The 6,000-nt window shown below is 42.4% G+C and overlaps 1 protein-coding gene across 4 annotated transcripts in view; it reads right to left on the minus strand.

Annotated features, from left to right (window-relative positions):
- The window catches only part of LOC130165171 (beta-1,3-galactosyltransferase 1-like), a 95,789-nt gene that overhangs the window by 42,000 nt on the left and 47,789 nt on the right, over positions 1-6,000 (minus strand). The gene's annotated exons all lie outside the window — the stretch shown is intronic.

Below are 6,000 nucleotides of genomic sequence, written 5' to 3' on the forward strand. Positions count from 1 at the left end.
TCATGTGTCAGCCAAGACAAATAACCCGGTCTTGCATTAATCACCCTTTCATCCGACAGAGCACTTGTTTGAACCCAGACACACTTTATAAATCAACTCGTGCATGGCCAAAGAAAAAGCTGTGAGATGCATCCACAGAGGCTTCTCCTTTCAAAGCGGTGAGACGTTATTGTTTGAATCGGCAGCCTCTCGCTGCTCGCCAATTGAAACCCCACCACAGTTTCATTTAATCTGACAAGTATAATCTTCTGAGATTGCCCTTTCCCGCTGTGATGTTTGGAAAGCTTATAAAAGACTCACTTCATTGATCTGAAGACACTTTAAGAGGCCTTATTGTTGTTCCCATGCCATAATCACAAATAGACCATTTGAAATGGAATAATGCCAAACAATGCCAGTCAGTGAGCGAGTCAACCATGTAATAAAGGCCTAATAGTTTTATCATTGCTCCGAAATTGCGGTCTATCTGTGTTTGTGTGTGTTGCTGTCTTCCTGTCTGTAAATCTGCCAGCAGTTCAAATACAGCTCGTTCAGTGTAACCACAGAAGCTGTTGTTGAGCTAGTTTAGATTGAAATAAGGGACGTTTAATAGGAAAAATACAAGTCAATCAATCTTCTATCTCTGGGGATAAATGACTATTTTCACTGATAATCAAAGCCAGTGAAAGGGATGTGAAACGTGCTTGTTTTGACAAAAATACAATATGCTAGAAGAACCAACCTGCCTAGAATCTGATTTTAAGGAGTTGTTAAAACCACAGATATGACAAATCTATTTTCATCATTTCTAACGAGCTATCGCATCGCAAACGGAGGAAGCAAGATGGCGACGAGGGAGACAGCGGAGTTGGCGATAACATCTGTGGATTAGCTAACATCTGGAGTCCTGACTGATTCCTATGGAAAGATTTCTCAATGAGGAAGTGAGCGTAGATGAACTGAGCACAGCTTTTATGGAGGAAAAACCAAGTTCAACAAAACATTAATCACAGATGATTTTTTAAAACGTTTAAAACGTGTCTGGAGAGGAGCTTTAATTTTGTGCTGATACACGGAACAGCCACGCTTCCATCAGATCATCGAATGCTGCAGAGACGCTATGGAAAGCTTTAGGCTGCGGGACGTTTGAAGTCAAAGATGTGTTCAATGAGAGAGAGAGAGAGAGAGAGAGAGAGAGAGAGAGAGAGAGAGACCCCCAGACAGACGCTTGTGGAACGTTACTGCAGCCAGTGATGATGTTCACATCAAACAGTGACGTGTCTGGGACAGATGGTGAATACTGATATTTTTGGTGTGGTCATAAGTTGATGTCTTTGCAGCTGTTGGCTTCTGTGGGTCGCTAAACGCCCTTCCTGTCTCGTCCCTGTGTCTGCCGCTGTCCCGCTGCTGGGGGGGGGGGCTTTAATCTGAGGCCAACCAACCCTGTGATGTCACAGGTTATCGTGCTGCAAGATGGTGGCGTCATTAATGCGAAAAATAAATTGCAGCTTCTTCTATTATTTTTTTCTCACGTCCGTTGATGATGAAAGTGGAAATCCATTTTGTGAATCATGTGCACTTGATTGTAGAGAGTTCATACAATCTGGATACACCTCGTCCACACACACACACACACACACACACACACACACACACACACACACACACACACTCTCATTCATCAGCCATTCACCTCCCACTGCACCAAAATGGATTTCCCCCGGAGGCCAGCATTCAGGGTTTACGTCCCTAATGACCCACAATAATTCAACCGTGATTGATTAACGAAAGAAATCCACTAATGAGTTACAACAACTGTGTGAAGACAGAGAGACGTTCATCTCCGAGGCTTCCTCATGACTGTATTAAGCATTGTGCTCCCTGATATCTCACCGCCCTGTCAAATAACTCACTGCCGTTTGCCGGGCTCAGGCCGATATCTCACCGTGGTTGGCTGCGGTTCACGCTGAACACAGCGCCGGGGAAACCACGCGTGACAAACTGCGACCCTCGCGTTTGCACTTCATTTGGGGCGACAGCCGCTCGGCGCTGGGGCAGACGGGGGAAAGACGTACGAGCCGGCGGTGTTAATGTATTCATGGGGAAAAAAAGATGGAGGAAATCGCTCCTGAAACATGACGAAGCGCCTGCTGAGGTGTCTTTGATAAATTATGATGCAGCTATGCAAATAGCGCCTGCAGCTGGGTCTCTAGCGTGTACTGTTCAATTAGCCCGTCACCGCGGTGGTAGACTAACACTCGAGCTGGGTGAGAAATGGATCCATCTATTACTGAAATTCATACTAATCTGTTATGCAGCATTATGATGAAATCAAAGGCAGTATTTTGAGTTTAGTGCAGATATAAACAAAAATAAATTCTGATGCTAAGACTAGTCTATAATCTAAAATCTTCCTGCATGAGACCCTTCTTTGACACAATAATTATCCCATTAAGAAACATCCTAAAACTCAGCACTGTTTGGAAACAACCTCCTGAAACCTGAGGCTTTTCTGACAAACTTTATGTTCACTAAAACCTTTATTACTCCTCAGCCGATAGAAACATGAAATAAAAACCATTTCGCAGTTAAATCAAGTGCCTTTGAAACTCGATAAAGCTGGAAAAACATTCTCAGTTCAGTTTAACTCCTTATAACATTTGAAGAATCAATCTTTTTTTTAATGTTGATAAACTTTAGGGCAAATGTAACGATTTACGACGAAAAGCTTAAGGTCTCAAATGGTTTTTACTTCATGTGTCAATCTGCCTCAGAGGCTGAGAAATAAAGGTTTTATTGACAGTGTTGCACCAGGTGAATCTGCACCTGTATCTAACTAGCGATGATACTGGCTCCTCCCCCCTCCCCCCTCCTTGAGCCGTGGCTAGCTGGTTAGCATCTTAGCAGGTTGATATCAGTATCTGTCGTTGTCTTTGTTATTTTCATCCAGGTAACTGCTGTAATCTGTTTCAACATCGCTCCCCTCGCTCAGGTCGTCAGAACCGCGGCTTAAAAAACTTTTTTTTTGAGGCTAAAACAAACTAAAGTACATTTCCCATAATGGATTTCACATTCCTGACCCGAAATTCAGCGAATCACAATGTGTTAAGAGTTAATAAGCCGAGCAGCAAGACAAAGACTCTCATTTCTTCACCCAGTGAGAAGAAGCCTCATAAAGGAAGTTAAATCATGTTAGTACATTACACCCTTCTATCTGGATCTGCGTCACAGACCTACTTCACTAACACTACTAAAGCGTGTTGGATATAATTCATCACAGTGTCTCTGTGTAGTTTCTATTTCACTAACCAGATAAGAAAAAGCAAAAAAATCAAATCCTATGACTTATAAAATTATCTCATGGGTTGATTGAATATTTTAAGTGAATTCTCTAAATGAAAGTGTTGGATAAAGTGCTGCAAAATGGACTCCCTTTTAACTGTTTTGTGTACACACACATATATATAAATAAATAAATATATATATCTTCATACAGAATTTGCTGTAACCTCTGGAGTCCTGATCTGGGAAGGAGTTCAAAGAAGCCTCTGAGATACAGACAGTTCCGCCCCAAGGCCCATCAACACATCCCGTCCTTTCCACTGAATATTTCACCATGAAGTGTGTGTGCGCTCAGATTTTACACTCATGTTACTCAATGCGACTTGTGTGGCGATGGAAATTAAAAACCATACAAGTAGTATGTGATTAGATGCAGCTTTCGAAAAAACAAACCGCTGCAAATTTACCATCATCCACATCCCCACTGAAAATCAGTTGTATTTCAATTAGGCTACTACCACTGAGAATAATTTCATCTTGAAGCTTTCCTCATTGATGGGTTTAGAAACTGGAATTTCAGCGTGATTAGAGCTTTGGATATCATAATACAGCTGGAAACACAATGTGTCTGGCTGCAGAGCTGCTGCAATTAAAAATGACATCATGTTAAAATACTCTTCAAGGCTAGAAAATGCAAATTATATGCAGATTAGTAATATGATTCATGTATTAATTTGGCATGCTGAGTGGTGATTAGGTGAGTGGGAGTAAGCAGCAGCCACTAATGCTCAGCAGTGGCTAAAAACAGTACGGCAAGGGGAGGCGAAAAGCCAGCAATTTCCTTCATTTACTCAGTGTGAAAGGTGACCTTTCCACAGTGTCCCCGCCTGTGGCGCTAAGGAAGTGCGCATATGCAGGGGATGTGAACTTTAGCTTGCATGGAGCATCGGACATATGTATGCTAACTGTTTGTGTCTCTGCGGGCTGCAGACACTGGCAGGGCAGCGAGAGACACGCACACAGAGGGAGGACAGAGAGGCGGGAAGCTGTTCTAGATGTCTCATTTAAAGATGCATGATGCAGACCTTTCAAACGCCCGAGAGCAAACCGCAAGCTGCTGAATTTCCTCTTTGCTTTTGGAGGAGAACTCGCGGTCACTGTGGCACGAGACAGAATAAAAATAAAAATCACACACTGCAGCTTTAATACTGAAGTTCTACCAGTTTTACACACGAGTATTACTGCGCCTGTGAGAACTGCTGTATTGACCTACGTTTGGTGATGTCATCAGCCTGCGTCACAAACAGGGGGCAAGGAGTTCAAAAGATGCAGGCATTTACCAGGCGGATGCTATTGAGTTGCATTATGGGAAATGGAGCTTGACCCATACTGGAGCCTTAAGGCAGGGTATTTTGGTCTTGTTAGCCTCTTTAATATTCCACTGCTCTGCTGCAGTCCCGTGTGATTTCCTTCATATTATAAATTATAAACATGTCTGTAAACAGACACAGTATATATATAAAAGTATAGTTTACTGTGAACCACTGATCATATGCAGATTAAACCGACATAAACCTGATGCATCGTTAATAAGAAGAAAAAACCCACTGACCCAGAGACAGATCTATTTAAATCCATTCCAACATTTAGTCGACCCGAAGTCGACCCCACTCGTGTATTAGAAATATTAATACACAGACCCGGGACTCTACCTGATCCCATTAGACTGGAATATATACATCTCTGGTCTCGGCTGCTAGAGGACAAATGGACTCCTGCTTCCTCCTCCTCTCTAATAATTAGGTCATGAGCCTGTGTTTTCTTTTTTTGTGTCATTCATATGCGACGTTATCACCCTGTGACCACGAGAGGAAGAGAGAACTACAGGAAGGGTTTGGTCTCAACCTCAAATCTGCTTCAGCCTCTGAACCAACGAAACCACACCACACCAGAATCACAGTCTCGCCCTCTGCTCCTCAGTTACAGCACTGAACATTGTGATGTCACAGTGAAGCTGACCTTTGACCTTTGGCGGTACATCAAATATCATCACGTCGTTTTATCCTTACAGACATTCGACAATTAAACTGTGTCATAATTAGCATTTGAATTTTTGTGTTATGGCCAAGAGACGTTTCAGTTTGACCTTTGACCTTGAAATTCCATGTTCATATACGTCATATGCACCTACACTGTGATGTCATTCTCCCATGTTTGTTACTGTCATTCTCATTGTAATATCACAATTATTGATTGTTTCTTCGTGTCATTGTTATTGTTTGTTTTTTCTTACTGTGTACAGTTTGTCTTGTTGTGTGTTTTTTAATGTCTACGAATAAAGTTGATTGAATTGAGCTGAACTGAATATACCTAGAAAATAACACATCTTCAGTGAAGGCAACACGGGAAACAAAAACAAAGCCCCGTGCAGAAAAATAAATGTCACCAACCAAAGGTCACACCACCAACTCTGGACTCGTGTCTGCCTCCATGTTTCCTCGGGACCTCGTCCCATCATCCCCGGCTCGACCGCGCCGACAGAACGAGCCTGACACTCTGATAACCACCACAACAGCAGACCGCACCATCAGTCTCCCTCTGCACCATTTGATAAAAATACTAATGAAGTTTACCGAGCAATTTGTCGTAACCGTTTGAACGTAATTCAGTCTAATCAGTGTGTTAGATACAGTTTAATGGTTAAGACCTGCAGCTGATGGTGAAATGAAAATGTTAGAA

The sequence above is a fragment of the Seriola aureovittata genome, chromosome 24 (assembly GCF_021018895.1).
Source record: "Seriola aureovittata isolate HTS-2021-v1 ecotype China chromosome 24, ASM2101889v1, whole genome shotgun sequence".
Taxonomy (NCBI): Eukaryota; Metazoa; Chordata; class Actinopteri; order Carangiformes; family Carangidae; genus Seriola; species Seriola aureovittata.